The 21,570-nt window shown below is 31.8% G+C and overlaps 2 long non-coding RNA genes across 3 annotated transcripts in view; both read right to left on the reverse strand.

The window, feature by feature from the left end:
- Nucleotides 1-6,182, reverse strand: part of LOC143244867 (uncharacterized) — a 29,427-nt gene extending 23,245 nt beyond the window's left edge. For both annotated transcript variants that reach the window (XR_013025362.1, XR_013025361.1), the window contains exon 1: nt 5,857-6,182. This is a non-coding gene — a long non-coding RNA (uncharacterized LOC143244867). The remainder of the gene's footprint in view (nt 1-5,856) is intronic.
- Nucleotides 6,183-15,119: 8,937 nt separating this feature from the next.
- On the reverse strand, nt 15,120-18,055 carry LOC143236366 (uncharacterized). Its single transcript, XR_013019540.1, has 3 exons — nt 17,901-18,055; nt 17,343-17,534; nt 15,120-15,444 (listed from the first exon to the last, which is right to left on the reverse strand). It is a non-coding gene; the product is annotated as an uncharacterized LOC143236366 (long non-coding RNA).
- Between the last annotated feature and the right edge of the window lie 3,515 nt (nt 18,056-21,570).

The following is a 21,570-nucleotide window of genomic DNA, read 5'->3' on the forward strand; positions in this document are numbered from 1 at the left end:
TCTAATAAAGGTTTTGTAAGATATGTCTTTGTAACAGCGGAGTTTGTCTAAGCAAGAAAATCGATTTAATTAAAAATAATTAGACAGACAAACCATGATATGTTTCTTAAAAACGAATTTGTGGGACTTCACAGTTGTGTTGATAAAATTTGAAATGCAACGTTTATACAAAAACGCAGGTAATGGCAATGAGAAACGCTAAACGTAAGTTAATAATAAAAATAATTCACACTTTACTAATATTTGTAAAGACGCGTAAACTGGTGCATTGTCGTGAAAAAATGTTTTATAGTCAGCCGCTTACAAAAAAAAAAAATTATTTTGGATGTGTTTTCAATTGAAGGTAATTTTAAAGATAATATTAATTACAGCACCTTCGGTTCACTGCAACATTTAACTTTTTCATTGACTCATCATCGTACATGTTTTAACTACTATTAAATTATTCGATAGTCGTGGTACGCACAACGTCGAAAGCCTATCATGTAGCTTTTTTAATGTTTAACAACAAACAACCAAATATTTAAAAGAATTGTAATTTGTGGTATAATCTATTTTCCATAAGTTAGACTAGTGAACATGGTCTTAATTTAGTCTTTTTACAATGGTTTTATAAGGATATTATCACTAAAAGAACGAAAATTAAAACATATTATTTCAAGGTATGTTATTATAAAAGATAATATTTCAGTTGTTTTTGAATTTCGCACAAAGCTACTCGAGGGCTATCTGTCTAGCCGTCTCTAATTTTGCAGTGTAAGACTAGAGGGAAGGCAGCTAGTCATCACCACCCACCGCCAACTCTTGGGGTACTCTTTTACCAACGAATAGTGGGATTGACCGTCACATTATAACGCCCCCACGGCTGAAAGGGCGAGCATGTTTGGCGCGACGGGGATGCGAACCCGCGACCCTCGGATTACGAGTCGCACGCCATAACGCGCTTGGCCATGCCAGCCATTTATGTCTCATTCTGACATCATTTAAATATTAACTAAAACTAAAAGCAAATATATCAACTTCGTATTCTATCCGAAAAACGAATTACGACTAAATACTGTATGTTTTATAAATCTGCTCAATTGAAAAGTTTTACAAAATATAATTTCCAATAGCTATTTGAATTTATAAAATTGTTGATATGTGAAATCACATAATTCTTTTATTATAATAAACAAAAAATGGCTTATACTTAGTTAAAACTAGTTTTTATGCGGATGTATTTTCTGTTTTGCTTTAAGATAAACGGCGGAAGTTGGTGGTATCATAGCCACGAAAACGTTTAATTTGCTGTTACTTAATATGAAGTATATAGGGTTTAATTATTCTCAGTTGTTTATTTGTTAACCGATAAATCCAACCGAACACGTAACTAACAGAAGTTTCTTCGATTCAATTGTCCTTTACCATTGAAAGTTCGCAAAAAATAATGTTTACCAATTGCTGTGTAATAGAAAGTAATAACGAAATGTGTAGTGCAAGCTCTGATAAATTCATACTTATTGACGATTTTCAAGCAAACTCGTATTATCAGATCTGTGATGCCTTACTCATTTTGAATGAGTCATCAATTTTATGGAAATTAATTTAAATGTTGACGTTCTTCAATATTATTTTACTCATTAATTAAGATCATTTCGAAGTTTAATTTTAATTTTATAAATTTATGAGTAAGTTAGATCTCCTGAACTAACCGTATTTTGCGAGATATTATCGGAATAATGGCTGAAAGTATTGAATACAGAGAATATTACTACCATAATGATAGATCAGTACATTCTAATGAGCATTTTTATTTATTGCACTGCTTATTTCTAGATATATCGATATTTTTATTCAGTTATAATGCGTATTAAGCTAATTGTTACCTCTGACCTATGTTGACAGCTTGTTTGGTAAAAATTTATTAATAATTTTACTTTACTGTTTTACCAACATAATATATTACAAAGAAAACTTATCTAACTGACTTTGATAGAATTATTCTATAGTATCATACTTGTAATATATGAATATTCTAAAGTACAATTATTTTCAAAGCCAGTTGAAAAATTATCTTTGTTCACTAAATAACCCGAATAAAAAACAAATACGTAAATGATAAATATTTGCAAAAGTGACTTATTTGTATTTATGTCACAAAGAGTTTTTTTAAATTTCTGAACGAGATATATTTCCAATTTTGTTTCCACAAAATATCGCCCCTATACGAAATTTATTTTATGATTTAATGTGTCCTGGGCTACAGTGTTCACAACAGAAGGAGACATTTTATTTATGTATATTACAGAGAAAAAACGATATTCCCTTTTGCCAAAGGTCTTTCTTGAAAATAAAAAAAAAGATATAGATATGTATTTTTTATTTGAGAACGTTTTATTTTAAAAATAAAATGGTATAACGTTCAATAGATGAAATAAATTAAAAGGCATATACGTATTAAACATTAAAAATAAAATATATACGTACTTCATTTAGTGAACTTCTATTATTACTATCTTTATTGTACAGGTATGTATTATGAGACTTCATAACGGACAAATTACTTTTTATCTACTTGAAATTGTGAATTATGTCCTTAAATATTTCATAAGATTTATATAAAATATGGTTTATGAATATTAAAACATTGTTTGACTTGTAGCAACTTTTAATGTGTTGGAACTTACTGTAAGTTGGCATATGTAATTACTTCTTAGACATAACACTTTAATTTTTACGTGGTAACTACTGATTAATCAAAATCTACTAAAAGTACATGTAACTTTGCTGTTGTTGTAGAAAGAGAATTTGGCATCCCTCGTGTTCTGGTGTTTACAGCTTTATCGATAGCCATTACTGCTATGCAAAGTATAGCTTCGCACGTCACATGGAAGTTACTGACTTTCTTAAAGTTTTTGTTAACATAAAAAACACAGTTGGTCTAGTACTACCATTTTGACTTCCATGTGGTGATTATCCTAAAGGATATCATGTATAAAGAAATATACTTGTTTAGAAATATTAAGATATTGCGATATGATGATTTTGTAACTTTACACCAGGCCAATTTATTTTGTCTTCTACTACAGAGAAGTAGAAAATTAATCATCGTTGTTAGATAAATTTTTCGTAACTTTCCTCCAACTATCGATATACCGAAAATAAAATAAAGTTTTAAAAAGCACTTAATTTTAAGATTCATTTTTATTTATCTGGAGGATTAGCGATTATTGAAGCCTTATAACGCAAGAAGTCTGAGTTTTATACATGAGATGGATATAAATGATATATCCCTTATGCAGTTTTGTACTTTAGCGAAATTTTATTTCATTTTCTTTTGTAGATGTTTTTATTCAAATATCTATGAATCATCACGGTTTGCGTTTAATTTCGTCCAAAGCTACATAAGGGCTATCTGCGCTAGCCATCCCTACTTTAGAGGTGAAAGACTAGAGGCAAGGCAGCTAGTCATCATCTCCCACTCAAACTCTTGGGTTATTCTTTTACTAACGAATAATGGGATTGACCGTTACACATAACGCCCCAACAGCTACAATGACGAGCATATTTGATGGGACGGGGATTCCAACCTGCGAACCTCAGATCACGAGTTAAGCGCTCTAACTACCTGACTATGCTGGGCCGAATCTTATCCAAATGAGAAATTTAAAGAAACTGGCTGGTTTCATTTATTTTTCTGAGATTATTGTTATTATTATTTTCAATATAAATTCTACATTTTTCACTGAAACGCTGCTTTAAGCGTGCAGTTAGTCCGTGTTAGATTTCATAACATCCCGCCTAGCCTTTTCCTTTAAAAAAATTCCCCAGAAACTTTCATAACTAACATAGCCGCATATTATCAGAAGGTTTTAAATATTTCCGGTTAGTCTATAATTAGTTCAAAATGAAATATTCGCATTAATGTAACGTTTCATAAGCTGCACACATATTTTAAGCTTGTTCCTGTAATTCTCAGAATGCCTTGTTTGTAGCTTACTCTATGAATGTTAAACATTTTTGAAGAAACGTATACTTAACAGTTTACAAAGAAATAATGTTAATTCTTTTTAATAACATATGTCTGGAACGTATTTTGTGATATTGAATTATTGTCCGTGAAGGGTTTCAATTTAAAATGTATTAGAAAATACCTTGAACTTAACATATTCTAAATACTTTTCCAGCTGCCTTCCCTCTAGTCTTATACTGCTAAATTAGGGACGGCTAGCGCAGATAGCCCTCGTGTAGCTTTGCGCGAAATTCAGGAACAAAGAAATACTTTTCAGAAATTTTTATAAGCAAAATAAGTTAAAGATATTGCTTTTTTATTATAAAGTTCTTTAAAGTAAGTTTTCAAAGTAAGATGCCCCCTAATGGCACAGAGATATGTCTGCGAACTTATATTACTAGAAAATGTGTTTCGATACCCATGGTTGACAGAGCACAGAGAATCCTTTGTGCAGCTTTGTCCTTAACAACAAAACATAAACAATTCAAAGTATTAATTTTGTTTCAAAAGTATTATGTGTAGTTCTGCCAAGTTTCACTTATTGTTGTAAATTAATAACTGAGTACTATAGTTTAATTGTTATTATGTTTAATAACACATTGACAGATAAGAGGTTACGAACCCGAATGTTTGTTAATGTAATGAAATATTAAAAATACTTCTGGATGTTGATGGTCCGCTGGTCCCAGCTGTATTGATTGGAATGATGTGAGAGACAGCTTAGCTAACGGTTAGAGCTGTCTTTTACCTCTAACCCACAACATTTTTTCAGCTGGGTCGTGCTGAAAATCAAAATATCTCTTCTCCTAGCTAAAGTCAGCATGACTTTAGATAGCATTCACGTCGTCTTTCAGCTCAGCAGTTTAAGCCTCAGACTTTTTGTTAAGTAAATATATTAGAAACGTAGGACTTGAAAAACACAGACTCGTGGAATATCTTTCCTCAGTTTAACAAAGCGACTGTGACCCTGCTGTACCACAAATATACAGAGAGATATAGTTTATTTGTTTGAAATTAAGCACAAAGCTACATAATGGGCTCTCTGTGCTCATTTCATTACCGGTATCGAAATAGTTTCTAGCGGTGTGAGTCCGCAGATATACCTTTGTGCCTTACAATGGTAATCATACACAAGTAAAATTAAAAGTGTATAAAATATCACAATTCTAAATAAAAAGACGGTTACTTTAAGAAGCACAAAAATATACTAAATACTATTCATGCAGTGTAAAAAAGTTACATGTGCTTATATTTGTAAAGCTGTGTGTATATTTTAAGTAAGATGTTACACCATATCCCATTTGAAAAGTATTTTTAATAGTTCTCTGAGCATTTCTTGAGATACCATTAAATGTATTTCGAATCCAGTCATTTTTCTCCACTGATTTTTGGAATTGATCTTGAAATTGCAATTGAAGTCTTTAAAATGAATAAAAACAACGCTACAAATAAGTTTATGATTTGACTAACTTCTTCCTCAGAACACATTTAAACAATACAATATTTCGTAGTTTCCATTCTCAGGTTAATTTTTACAAAGAACATTTTTTGCGAAATGCAAACACTTTACTACCCGCTGTAACATATTGTTCTTCTGACCTTACAGTTATAAGTTAAGGTTGTTGATATATCAAAAATATCAGCCAGGTAACACAATACTAGAAGTCACATTTTGCATGTGGATTATATTTTTCCACAAAGAATGGAAAACAGCATATGTTCAAAGCTGTTGATTTTGCAAAATTTTCAACGCTCTAAGCATATTGTAGCACTTTGTATGCTTCGAGTTATAATTTCTTTAAAGTTTATGATTCTCTCTGTATACAACATGTAAATGTTACACATGGAATAAGAGCACTTACTTTGGTACTGAACCCTTTTTCTTTCCTATAAATGCAGATGTCCTACAAATGCACACCTCAAACAATTAATCCAAGAAAGTATGTTTATGGTGACAAACTCATCATCTGTAGAGAAAATGCCTTCCGTTTCAGTCCTCCCTTATATTGCTTGGTACAACGAAAACGCTTAACACACTTCTTCTTCGTAACAGTATCCTGCACTTACCAGAAAATTAGTTAAATTTGTTGCATCAGCAGTTTTAGAAGTTGCATGGAGATTTTCGGACTGTTCTGTATACATGTCATCAACTGCATTTTTATATCAGCAGAGATTACATCTATGTGGCTCGTAACAATCTCACATCATAAAAAGACAGACATAAGGGCTGCACCGTGCCTTTTTCCTTCAATAATCTCCCACATTTGTAAGGAAGCAAGAAACACTAATTCCTCTTTTGCCCTTTAAATTGCTTCTTTTATTGTTTGAATAACTTTATGGTCTTACTCACACGCTAAGTGTTTCATTTCCAAATGCTTTGTAACTTAATTTGGCTTCATGTTGTCATTAACCAAAATCTTCAAAAAATATCACACTACGTTTGTTCCTCGTTATTAACAACTCTGTAAATGACACAAAATCTATAATAATTAAATATCCTGTCTGTGTTATGTGTGTGTGTATGATAACCCTAGCTACAACAGAAAAGAACCGAAAGACCTGAAACTTTGCACGCATACTAAGGATATTTTAAAAGTGTGCATCTGAGTATTGCTTTGTACGTTTGTCTCTAAAAACTTTTGGTGGCTCCCAAGCTAGTATAACGGTAAATCTACGGATTTACAAGGTTAAATCAGAGGTTAAATTTTCCGCGGTGGGCTCAACAAATATCCCGATGTGGCTTTGCTATCAGAAAACTTACACACACACACTTTTGGTCAATTTTCGTTCTGTTGCTTTAAGCCCTAAAATTATTATTTCTAAAGATCTATCGAAAAGTATTATAATTTGACTAATTCTAAATTAACGAACAACATGTGGAGGTTGTTTTTTTTTTGAAAAATACTGTTTTCCAAAACACAAGCGCGGGAAGGAAAATACAAGTATGAAAATTTAGAAAAAATTGAACTAATTTGGGAAATGGCAAAAATGAGAAGAATGTGAATTTGAGAATTCAGAGAATGAAAACAATTAAAATAAAACATAAAAATCTGATAAGCTAAGTAAAACTATTTAATTTGTATACGTTTGAATTAAGTAACAGACAAATCATTTGAAAAATTGGTGCAATAAGGTAGTTATAAAATTAAGATAATGATGACGCTTGACTGGTACAACAAGGCCTCTGTGAATCATTAAAGAACCGAAGAATCCAGCAGCAATGTGTGGGTATTTTATGCTAGTTTTAAAACATTCTTCTGGTTCTTACGCACATTAGTATTTAATTTGGTGTTAAGTTTACTGAAAGTTTGTTTGTTTGATGTTAAGAACAAAGGAACCCAATGGGCTATCTGTGCTTTATCCACCACGGATATCTAAAGGTGGTTTCTAGCGTTGAAAGCCCTCAGACACTCCGCTTGGGAGCATTTACAAAAATAAGCAGAAGCAGTAAAAACGGAAACCCAGGAAGTGCTTCGTACACTTATTGAGCCATCAATTTCTTGATCTTTATCATCATCATCAATTAACGACACTCGAAGAAACATAAGACTGTTTTTTGCTAAGATATAACATCAAGTTATTCACATACTTCACAAACCACTAAATGTATGATGATGTACTGAACTTGAAACTAACAAGCTAGCAAATGTGGGAAAAAAGATAATGATATTTCTGCCATCTTATTAATAATAACGTTGCCATTTGCAAGAAATGTGGCCATGACTGCTTGTTGCATTCCCATATCTTCGGTTTATAAACATTCTTGATACGATAATTAGGATTTCTGGTTTACCGTATCTTTGTGCTATAATTCTTGATGAAAAATGATGAAGATCCTATAATCAGAGCGCTTTCGAAAGGTGGACATTTTTTTTTCTGAGGCAAACTGTTTGTCCTTAAAGAAGAAAGGTCAACCTCTCGAAAGCACTAGAGTTGCAGGGCTTTAGTCATTTTGTATCAAGACTTATTGAGCCTACTTGTTTTTCTAACATCATGTTTATGCCATAATTAGTAAAGAGATATTGCAAGGTATGTTTTCAAATGCTTCTAACGTAAACAAAGTCTTAAACGAGTATTTGTGGTACGTAAACTGTAAAGAGCTATGTTATGGTGAATAAATCAAACATATTGTTTAGCTACCCAAAAATAACACACGCTCAAAGATAAATCAATAAATTGAAAGAAGGTTTGATTAGGAGAATGATATTTTAATTAAACAGGTTCAGAAACGACCGATTAATGTCAATTGTAATCTCGATTCCACTTATAAAATGAGATTAGATAAACAATGGTTTCAAGAGCAACTGTGTTGTTTCATATTTTACAAATTTGAAATTACTGCCAGTAAATAGTAAGGTGCAGTGTTTTGGGATAGCCAACACCCACTATCTATAGAAAAATATAAAAAAAAATACTATGTCTGGAGTGAAAAGACTTTGGACTTTGTACGAAACTGTGTAAGTACAAAACTACATGAGAGGTTAATATCATGCTCAAACGTAATAACAATAAAAGTGAAATACAAAATAGTTTTATGTTTATCTTTTCTTCTCAATTAATGTGAGTGTGGTATTAAACACTACTTCTTCATTTTGCATCCCGCACTCTGACTTTAACCTATGTGTTGTACATGTAATTTTCACATGTTAATTGTCGTTACTGTATTCCTTAATGATTTTATAGTTTGTAGGAAGTTTTTGAAACATATTTATTGTTAAATTTGTATTTTCAAAGATAACTCATTTGATTCAGTAATTATAGTTGCTCCCATCTCTAACAGCTTTACTTGGACCAACAGTCTTTAAAATAGCGACAGTGCCTCCATCCTCTGTTTTTCTTTTATTGTACAGCGCTATCTACTTGGGAAGGGATTTCGTAAATAGCTTTATAAACGTCATAACTGTGTATTTACATATTTTATTTACTTTTTATCCAATGAGCTTTTCAATTTATAAACTTAACTGATGCGTGCAGTAAAGTATTTAACCTGTGACTTACTAGTTTTCCTATTAAATTGACAGTTTTTTCTTATAAATTGTTTAATTCTACGAAAAAACAATGCTGTCATTGATTGTAAATAATCCTATCAAAGATATTGAAATGAAACTTCAGTTTCCAGGATGTAAAAATTATCATTATACTTAAAAAACCATCAAATTTTGAATTTCGTTTTCGTAAATACAACCTAGTGCAAGTTATTCAATATTACGTAAACACTAAACGAATATATATATATATATGTAGAATAATGATGATGATTATTCTAGTAAATTACAATTATCATAATATAATAATAATTTGTTGTAAATATTTGTTATTATTATGAATATAATATTATTATGGTGTGGATAATGTGTGAATATTTGAGTTGAAAACTCGAAAATTATTATTATTTTAAATCACTTCTTAATCGTTGCGTATAACAAGAGTTAAACTTTTTAAATGTACTTTGTAATTATTACGCTTTGAAATTAACACTATATATATTTAAACCAATTAACCACGTGTTAGTTTTGTTTTAGGATTTTAGGCCCAAAACTTTGGGCCCGGCATGGCCAAGCGTGTTAAGGCGTGCGACTCGTAATCTGAGGGTCGCCGGTTCGCATCCCCGTCGCGCCAAAGATGCTCGCCCTCCCAGCCGGGGGGAGGGGGGCATTATAATGTGACGGTAAATCCCACTGTTCGTTGGTAAAAGAGTAGCCCAAGAGTTGGCGGTGAGTGGTGATGAGTAGCTGCCTTCCCTCTAGTCTTACACTGCTAAATTAGGGACGGATAGCACAGATAGCCCTCGAGTAGCTTTGTGCGAAAATAAAAAAAGAAAACAATCAAAAATTTAATATACCTTAAACTACTTAAATGACGTACAGAAAAATGCTCTTAGTATGAAAAGAGGAAAAGCAGGATAAGTTATTAGGTTGTCCAGAAAAAAATTGAACTTTTGAACTGCGAAGTTTGGAGAAGCATAAATCAGTGTTTTAAAAAATGTTTTAATCAAATTAAGCATCCTTTGCTTTAATACACTTTTGTCAACGTGTAACGATGCTGTTTATGCCCCTGCTGTAGAAATCAAAGTTTCTAAGGTTAATGAACTCCCTGAAAGCTTCTTCTATAGCTGCTTGGTTTTGAAAGTGTTTATTGTTAAAAAACGTGTCAAAGTGTTTTAAAAATGAAAATCTGCAGAGGAAAGGTTTGGGGAATAAGGTGGATGAGGCAGAACCTCGATTCCCATTTTTTTTTCAATTTTTGGAGCGTCATCCTTGACAGGTCTCATAACGTCGATTTTGTTGATCATCAGTCAGCTGATGCACAACCCACTTATACAACTTTCTCGTCTTTACAATTGCACTTAGGTGGTTATCAATGCTTGATTTGCTTGTGCCTAGCTTTTTTGCAAGCTCATGTACTGTTGTGCGAGGGTCTGTTTCAACTGCTTACTTTAATATGTTTTCATCTAAGGATGGTTTCCTTTCACGACGCTGGTTGTCTTCACGACTTTCATCTCCATGTCAAAACCTTTGGAACCAACGCTGACTGTACGTTCAGTAACAGATCCATGGCCGAATGCCTGATTGATGTTCGATGTAGTTTCGGTAGCTTTTCGTTCAAGTTTAAAGTCGTAGAAGAAAATCAGACGAAAGTCCTTATTGTCTATGCTGTCTTGAAGGTTGCGAAACGTACCCTAAGTAGAGTTGAAACAGCAGACAATTAAGACACCTTGTAAGCGACAAACATTAAATTAAACCAACCAATCAACCAACGATAAGTTACTCAATGTTCAGCTTCTAAATGTCATAGTTAGAATTCCGACATTTATTTGTAGACAACCTAATATAAATTAAATAGTAATTATGAACACCTTGTAACTCAGTTTCATTGAAATCCATTGTGTATCCTTATATATCGATTCTTGTAGGACAGGATTCGTACCATTATGCGAGCCCGTATCGTATGCATATTTTGGGACTATTGTACAGCTTAACATACTTCGGGTTTCGAGCCTCGTCACACCAAACATGCTCGCTCTTTCAGCCGTAGGAGTGTTATAATGTGTGATCAATCCCACTATTCCTTGGAAAAAGAGTAGTCCAATAGTTGGCGGTGGATGATGATGACTAGCTTCCTTCCCTCTAGTCTTACACTTCTAACTTAGGGACTTACACTTCTAACCAAACTTAACGTACTTATATCTCATATGTCTGTAACAAAATCTGTAAAAAAATTGAACTATGTGTAGTAACCGCTAAGAGAAACCCAAAAGATTCAATCTCGTTACTACTCCCTGGTTGCATAGCAGTATATCTACAGACTTATAATGGTAGAAACCGGGTTTCGATACTCGTCGTGGGCAGAGCATAATTAGCCCATTGTGTAAGTTGTGCTTAATTTCAGATCTCCTTTCTATCTTGTTATCTTTTGATATTTTGAGCAGAGTGTAACTCACATTCTGTTTATAGAGACACTCCTTCCCCTCTTTTGTAGTACTCTACCCTGATTAAACAACCTATTACCATGGATTTCAAATAAACCTCTGTCATCAAAATAGTGTAAATTTAATCAACTTTCAGTTATTCCCATTACATTAAAATAGTTTATTATGACTAGTGCTGTAAAGTTTTCTTTTTTTTTTCGTATGCTTGTAGCATCAATAACATATTAGCATACTCTTTATAACTACCTCTATATTTTTCCTGCACTATACTTTTCTTTTCATGTTACTTTTACTTCATTTAGCTTATTCTGATCCTCACTATTACACAGTCTTAGTACAGTATCCTGCAGATAAGTTAGATAAGCACTTGCAAACAAGCTAATCCTTATCCTATTTAAAGATAAACCAACAGGCACGAGTACTGCCTGCAGAAAATTATTTTATCCAGTGAATGAGGTTCTTACATAGCTCTACTTGGAACACCTGAAAAAAATTGATTACAGTATGTTGGTTGAACAATGTTAATTTTTAATCAAACTCCAAAATATTTTCCTTCTTTTAGTAAAATACAATTTTTGTATCAATACTCTACAAGTGTTCTAGTTAGTTAGTTAGTTATCACCATTAGATTCCATCTAGGAACATAGGGCCGCAATCGCTTGCGGATTCTTCAACAAGTATTTTAAGTGAGTAGGTTGTTGGCCCACTAATTTAGCAGTGTAAGACTAGAGGGAAGGCAACTAGTCATCATCATCCACCGCCAACTCTTGGGCTACTCTTTTACCAACGAATAGTGGGATTGACCGTCACATTATAACGCCCCCACGCCTGGGAGGGCGAGCATGTTTGGCGCAACGCGGGTACGAACCCGCGACCCTCGGAGTACGAGTCGCACGCCTTACGCGCTAGGTCATGCCAGGCACAAGTATTCTAAGAAAGTATTAAATAATGAATAAAAATGGTAAAAAACAGTCTTATACATGTATACTATGTACTAAATTATTTGTTTTCAACGCTATTTCATGATAAGAAAATAATACTTTACTAACAATGAATATATTAATACAGAAATATAATGATGAAAACAACACACACATACAAGTTATGCTAATTTTCCAAATACAACAAACACGTATACCTTATGTTCATTATTCTTACCCCAAAAAACAAATCTTCATGTAATATTCATTTTGGATTTCCTTACTATGATAACTTTTGGAGAGGTTTTGCAATGGAAAAAAAAACTATGACTAATCAAATACTATCAAATAAGCAAGTACCAGTGTTAATAATTCATTTTGCTAGATATTGTTTTGCTTATCTCCTTTCTTTATTCTTTTTGGTTCTTTAACTTTCTGCTACTATATCTGTTGGTTGTTCTCTGCTACCATCTATCAACTGTTGCCATTTGCTACTTATTTTGTGAGAATTTCTTTTCTAAGATCCTGGATAACTAAATTTCATAGTATTTATAATTCTATAATTAATAACGTGACACATTATAATTTTGAAACCGAAAAAAAAAGATTCAATGAAACAAAGTTAAGAAAATATTTTCCTCGAATAACGATATTTATGATAAATGCACATGGTAAAATGTTTTACTGATTACATTTTGTACAATATTCCATACTTTATTACAAATTAACTTTGGCATAAACAAAAGTAATTTTTTCCCTAATCTGTCCCTAATTTATAGAATGGAAAAAAATGCTTAATATGCATAATGTCAAAGAGGAATACTATTCCAAAAAATATTGTTATTTCACACATCCGAAATGAAGTTTGGAAAAAGTCGCAAATGATTAAGACTTTCAATAATATATTTTATTTTTATATTTTAGGCGAGGGAATGTGGTGATACATTTTCTCAAACATTTATACTTTTGCACTATTGTCATATTGTTACACCTATAGAGTCATCCCCGATCCACTTGTACACTGTATTGTTCTCTATGGGCAATTTCATGAATATTTCTGTTTTACAACTGTTGCTATACCTACCAGTAGCCCCAATGAGTAATTTTAGCTCTGCATAAAAGCATTCTCGATCTTCTATATTGATGTCAAATATAGTTTATAAAGTTTGACTGACTTGCCACAGAAAAGCAAAAATGGACATAAGTCCAAGTTTTTTGGCTTCTCATCAGAATCTAAGTGAAAATGAATACAATGATTGAGAAGAGCTTTTGCACTTATTTGAAAGCAACTTATTATTAATTAACTCTTACCACATAGTATGTATCACCTTATGTGCAACATTCCTGAAAATTAATACTGTCACCACTTAATAGATTTTATTATTCAGTTTATTTAGAAAGGTAGAATTGCTTGATGCTAAGAACATTTTTATGAGTACAATTTAAAAATTATTACAATCTAAGCCTGGAAGTTCAGATGTTAAAGCTAGTAATAATTTTGTATTAGATACACTCATGACATTTTTTCACCACTACTTTCAAGGTAATTTACAACATATTTCAATATTACAACCCATTACTCAAGAGGATGCAGTTTTAATCATGGGAAGGCTTATGACACGACCTAGTACTTGGCACATTAAAGGGCATTCATTTGTTTAGCCATTTGCCAATGTTTATCAATATGTTTAGCATAATTCATTCTAGATCTGTATTTTATTAGGACAACATTGTTTTTTAGTTAAATATTGAGTACCTCAGAGCTGTGCCTTAAATTTCACATATTCCTAGTATAAAAATTAATGCCGTTAATGAATAATTTCAATCTATAATTGCAAACATCTTCTTCGCTTATTACTTTCAGATTCCCTGTTGATCATTAAATATGAGGTATATTGAGCAATTGTTTGAAACTTCCCTCAGTAAACTCTGTGTGTGTGCCACTGAACATGGTTTCAAACTATCATAATCTAAAACCATGTTATATCCGTTTATGCTAACAACAGGGAATGCCTTCTGATCTGGAGCTCCATTTGAAATGTACACAAATTAACATAGCAGCTAATATTAAATGTTTAGGTTTGTAGAACTTCTCTTTAACAGTAATCTGACGCTGATATTTATCTTATACTTGCACAGCTTAAACTCAAATGTACAGTAGCGTTCAACATTATTTGTCTTATACGTTCCATCTTTTGGAGTATTGATAAGTGTTCTGTGCTTAAGATCTATAATACCCTAAATTGACCTAAACCAGATTACAAGATACTAGTTTCATCTGTTGAGTTTAAACTTATAAACTTTCACTTTACCTCAAACATTTGCAACTTTTTTAGAGTACATTGCAACATTCTAATTTACTACCATGGTATCCCACCTGTCAATGTGTTTTAAAAAGACTATGCTCATAGCAAATATATGGTCTTGCCAAGAAAGGACGTTACATTCGTTGATTCTTTTAACTTATAGAAAGCCTACCACACCACTTCCTTGGCCACAGTAGATGTCGAGGAAATGAGCTTTGACACTGCCATTAAATTGGTTTCTATCAGCCTAGCCTCTTTTGTATGTTAATACTAAGTCTGTTATACTGTGAAAGCTTCATGCCTAATGACAGGCATTTTTGAAGTGATCAACAACACACAGTAGTTTTTAGTCGTTTCTTAATATAACAATTATATGTTTAATTTTAATATAATCTGGTGTGTTTAACATGTTTTGAGAAATCTTAGATTAATATATTTTTATTTTTCTTAGATTTAATACAAGGTCTGGTTTTAATAATTCATGCAAACAATGATTTTTTAAGCAATAAACAATTATAAAGTGCTAAAATGTTAGTTCTTAAAAACTGGTGCATAGTAAGAGCCAACTAGACTAAAAAGGAATTTTTTTAATATTCCATTTACTCTAAATGTCCTCCACTGGTACAGCGGTAAGTCCACGAATTTCCAACGCTAAAATCAGGGGTTCGATTACCCTCGGTGGACTCAGCGGATAGGCCAATATGGTTTTGCTATAATGAAAGCACACACACACACATAATATAAATGTGGAATATTTTGCAGAATGATGTTGATGTCGTTGGAATCACTTCAGTTCTGGAAAAAAAGAATTAAAATTGATTTGAAAAACGCATTTTTGATATACTGTTAATGTCGGTTAAGTAAATGAACAAGTACGGAAAAGAAACATTACAAAATGTTTTAATTTAATTAGTAAAAGCAGCAATGCATAAATAATTTAATAATTCTATAAAATTTTGTAATTGCTTTTATAACACTGTGTATACCTATGGAAATAGCATTTTCATACTTATAAGCTAATACTCACTAGAAGTATTTATTTTTAGTGATAATAAAAGAACCATTATGTCTTTCGGAAAAAAAAAACATTATTCGTTCCTAGGAACTAAAGGTAAACATGTAAAAAGTTTCACTTTCGACCAAAAAGAATTCCTACTTCTGGACCTGGCTACTGGTTTGCTTGGACATGTACGTATAGTTTGCTAATAGCACGAAACATAAAGCTGTGATAAATATATATATTGTAAGTAAGTGTGTCATATCATAAGATGTAAACAAGATGTCCAAGGAGTGGTTTAAAAAGAAGGGAGAAAAAAACAATGAAACTCATTATTAATGTCCTTATCATAATATTCCACAACATAATGATTAAGCGGCACAACACCTTAGGTATTTTCTTTGCTCTATATCCATGAAATCAATTTATATACATAATTTAGTTTGGTTTAAACTGTCATTAAGCGCAAAACTACAAAATGGTTATCTGAACTCCGCCTACCATGAGTATCTAAACTCAATTTTTGCGTCGTAAGTTTACAGGTTTACCTCTTAGTTATTGAGGCCTATATTGAAGTCTAATAATTTGTTTCTGTTTGATCATGTCGCCCTACGAATAATAAAAAAAGGTCGGAAAAACAAAATACACTGTAGTGTCTGAAGTCTGTATAAGGGAAAAAAAAAAACATTAACTGATCATTGACTGAAACGCTTACCTTTACACTACAGCAATTAAAGATCTTATGATGAGAATAGTGTATTTAAAATTCTTAAAATTCGTTAAAATTGATCAGTAAAACTAATAATGTTTAGTATTTTGAAGCTGAATCTAGGTTATAATAAGTTATGATGCTCATTATGATTGTTTTGTTAGATTTAACTTAGTAAAATTATAAAAGTGAAACAATAAAAATGCGTCTAACGAGTCAATCACAGATCATTAGATTTGTTTTACTAAACGACTGAATTATACAATGATTGAAGAGCTTCTGATTATTGATTGAAACTGTAGTCACTCTACATGATGTCATGATGATACAACCAATCAAAAGAACAAAGGTCAAGATTGCTAAACTTAAGACAATATTGTAAATTTCTTGGCTAGTAGTTGTTGCATTTACTGTAACAAAAAGAAATGTTTTGTAATGCATGTATATATATCTAGTACATAACAACTCTCTATTTCTCATTACCACGTGTTACCAATGTTGTACATGATTACAAGGAATAGGTGGTAGTTTGTTTGTTTGCTTGACGTTAAGCACAAATCTACACAACTGGCCACCTGTGCTCTGCTTATCAAGGGGCTCAACATTCGGGTTCCTAACACTGAAAATCAATGGAGGGCATAAGGGGTTTTACTTAAAATAATATAGGAATAAATTTCGTACCAAATATTATGACTTCTTTTTCGGAGCTTAACGATAGTTTTCTATTACCTGTCTTTACAGTACATACGAAGATACAAATTATTAATTATCTAACAGCTGTGCTCAGTTATAGTTGTACTCATTAATTGTGAAATATTTTAAATGTTTCTGATTTTATATCTGAAGTCCTTCGCCAATTTAACAAAAATATGTAATGCATTTCTACTGAACTGATTATTTTATAACCGTTTTACACGTCATTATGATTTTTTCCTTCAGGAAGTAAGTTTAGAAACTTAATACTTTAAGTTTCAGCTTCAAGCATACCTTTTCCAAAGCTTACTGGAATGCATCTGAGAATTATTGAATGTTTCAATGCTTCAATCGACCTGTTAGTTGGAGTTGCATTCTGAAGTATCAGTCCTTCATTAGCAAACAGCCTGGATAGTTTATTTACACGAATGGTTTTATTATCTTCTTTGTTTTCCGGATGAAACAAAAACGTAACAGCATTGGATCCTACGATTAATTATAATATACCAAAGTACGCTTTATCTTTGTATATGTAGAAAAATATTTGGCACAAGATAACGAGAGTATATTTTTCATGAAAAGAAAATAACTTTCTTAATACATACTTATATTGATAGAGGATATAAGAACAACTCAGTGGACTCTGAGTTCAAAGTTGCAACACAAAAAGAAAAATTGTGACCTTTATAAATTATATTTAGTTTTAAGAATAATCACAGAACTCGCGAGATGTGTTTAAGTGTGATTTAAAATAATGAAATTTGCAAATCGGCGTAAAACTCGAACCATAAAACATTCATAAACGAGGTAACTAAATTAATTAGATTTATTAAGTAATAAAACTGTACTTACTAAACAACAGAGTTAAATTTAGAATTCTTGAAGGATGAACTCCTAGTTTTTGAACTATCTCGTAATGCAGTTTTGTTTCAATTGCCTTCTGTTGGTGCTCAGAAAGAAAATCAATTGTGTCACTTATCAAGAATGTTACTTCTATAGCACATGCGCCTGAAAAGAAAAATGAATATTATCACATCCACAAACATTTATTATAAAGGAAGGAGAAGCATAATTTTCAAAATATTTCTTTTATGTAATTTATAAATTTTACGCAAAACTACAAAAAGCGTTATCTGCGCATAACAAATAATTAGTTAGAAAAAATAGATAAAAAGGAAGGTAGCTAAACAATATTACTCATTGGCAACTTTTGGGTTAATCTTGCATGGCCAAATAATTATGTTTGGTCGCCATTTTAGTACTGCATCATCAGCTCTAAAGTGCGAAATCTGAAGTTCACATGTTGATCACGATAAACTCTAAGCTCACCAATTAAACTACAGAAAATCTAATAATAAAAGTATTTGAAGAAAAATTTAATAACATACCGTAAATACCCCAATGCTAAAATGTTTTAAAAGTGCGTGAGGTGTAAAAATGAGATATTGGAACATAATATAGATGGAATATCGCTTTCAAATAAAATAATTGGAATTAATCACTGTAATTTTACGACAAATTGACTTCATTAATTTTTCTCAGCATGGTTGAGTTCGTACAGTTCAGAGATTGGTAAAGATGAACAACTGGGTCTAAATATTTTTCTGCTGCTTATAAAACGTCATACTTATTTTGATCCAGTAACTTTGATGTAGTCACTAAATAACTTCTTTATGTTGTTAAAAAATCTTATAAATAATTCTCAAATAATGATATGTTCTTAAAATGACATCATCAAGTGGAGATACAATTGTGGTGAAATCACCATAATGTTCTAACATGTAATTAATGTCGAGATTTAATAATGTTCTTAAAGTGATATATTCAATTTATGTATAAGATATTTTACTAATTCATTAGTTCTACATTTTACTACCCTTTGTTTAGATTTCCTGGCCTTTTATATGTAAGTAACTTGTTGTCCTGGAAAGTATGCTTATTTAACATGCAAACTTATGACAATTTAATTGTTTCATCAGTTTACCTTCGTAACTATGTTATTCACGAAATATTTCAATTTTTGTTGATTCTTACAATAGAGGACAAAAAATACACAACCAATTTTGATTTAACATACTTATTATAGATGTAATATCTATATTCAAGTATACTTTTTACAATTAATGTTATGAAAGGGACACTTATTTAAATATCATGCACTTTCATTAGGTTGTCGTTATCTATATACTTATGTTCTTGATAAAATAATCCAAAAAGTGGCACCAGAAGGAGAGTTGTTAGACATTCATGAAGGTATATAGGATGTCAGATACGATGATATCCACGAAGGGGATCCATAATTATCACCGTACAGGTCTCAATATCAAATCAATTGCTAAATTAAATTATGCTTTAAAGCTAATACAGTCATTTTATGTATAAAACACTTTACCAATTCTTTAACTGTATATTTAATCATACTTTTCTATCAGGTCATTCCTTAAGTAATGTCAGATTTTAGGTTCAGAAAAAAGAGAAGGGATTTCAAATGCTTTGATGTTAATTAATCAAAAATATATGTTGTGTTATTAATTATTTCCTGCCAACGAATTACAAGCTTCTGAATGCCACTTCTATAAAATTCTTGGGATTTGGAAGAAAAGAATATAGAGAGGGTAGTTTGAAATCTTCATGTGTTCCAAGCTCTTTCATCAAGATAGTCGTGCAAACATCGGAACAGATGATAATCAGATGGGGCAAGGTCTGAAAAATAGAGGATGTGGAAATTTTGCCAGTTTAGCTCTTTTATCATTGCAGATGTGATCCTTGTTGTATGGCGCCGTGCATTGTGCTGGTATAACACAACACCTTTACGACTGACCAAAGCAGACCTCTTTTCTTTCAGTGTAACCTTCAAGCGCCCTTACTGTTGACAATAGAAGTCTGATGTAATCGTTACATTAGATGGCAGCAACTCAAAGTGGATCACACCAACAATATCCAACCAAATGCTTAAGAAGACTTTCCTACGGTGGAGGCTTATTTTGGGCTGTGTTTTAACCAGTTTACTTGCACTGAGCCATTGTCTGCGGCGCTTAACATGTTTATAATATATCCATTTTTCATCTCCACTCACTTACCTGTCCAAGAAAGTTGAGTTACGTTCACGAGAATGCAGATAAGTGCAAATGTTCACTCTTGCTCTTAGGTTGGCTTCTGTCAAATCATTGAGAGGGCCCATTTTTCAAGTTGCAGATGAAGATGAACTGTTGAATGGGTTGGATTAAGCTTCTGTGCTAGTTCATCAACTGTTACAGCACACTCTTCATCAATTGCAGCCATTAGCAAGTCATCATTAGACTCAACAGAACGACTTAAACGTGACGCATCACTTAAGTTGTAGTCACCTGATCTGAAATTCTGAAACTATCTTCGACATTTTCTTTCATTTAGAGATTCCGCACCATAAACACCTTAAATGTTTTGTGTCCGTTCTGCTGCACTATTACCTTTTTTAAAGTCACATTATATGCCTAATGTGCTTCTCAGACACATCCATCCTCATAAGGGTTTATTTGATTAATGATCTGAGAAAGTGGAGTTGAGTTAGTTTATTTTATTTGTCTGATAATTTCTATATACGTCCTACTACAAAATTTAGTCATTAAAGCTTTCTACAATGTCAGAAATGATGATGCACTTTCTATATTAAATTTTCGGACATTACCTATGAGATAATCTGATACATTTCCAGACCTTTTATATCTAAATCATTTAACATCCTGAAAAAATGTTTACTTGACATACAAACTTGTGAAAAATCGTACCTTTTTACTTGTTTATACTTATACTGTCCATGTAACTTTATTTCTGACCAACTATTTTAATATGTTGTTTCTTACGATAACGGACAAGAAAATTCACGACTGATTTTGATTTAGCGTATAGATTGTAGTTTTAGTTTCTTTATTTAGGCAAACAATTAATATACTGAAAAGGACACTTATTTAAATATCGTGCAATATCAGTAGTTTGTCTTTATGCTGTCCATTTCACTATTCTCTAGACAAAATATACTATTTCATTTGTGCACTTTTTACAGTGTTTTTATGGGCTGAGCATGTTATCATTACTAAGGATAGTGTTATTTTAGGCAAACAATGTTTCATAGGATATTAGCTAATTCACCTTCACAAGTCAAAGAGACAACTATTATAACATACATTAGTTTATATTATTCACTATAACTAGTGATAAAAGTTGCTGTTCTTTGTATAATTGTAAAATATAATAGTAACATATAACTGTAATATTATTTTCAAAATTATGTTATGGTGTTATGTGGTAAATTTTATGTTTGTTTAGACAAATGAAAATTATGAACTCTAACTGAAGTAGCAAAATAAGTATAATATGCTGAAGTTGTTTGAAACTAATACAGTATTTTATAAGCTAAAATGTTTGTGTATATTAGTCTATCTTGAAATTTTGTTAATAAATGTTTTAGTGTGATAATTAAATGTGCGTAATTTTGCCTTCAGAAAATAATTGTAGCATTATGATTAAAGATAAATTTTATCTA

The sequence above is a fragment of the Tachypleus tridentatus genome, chromosome 2 (assembly GCF_004210375.1).
Source record: "Tachypleus tridentatus isolate NWPU-2018 chromosome 2, ASM421037v1, whole genome shotgun sequence".
Taxonomy (NCBI): domain Eukaryota; kingdom Metazoa; phylum Arthropoda; class Merostomata; order Xiphosura; family Limulidae; genus Tachypleus; species Tachypleus tridentatus.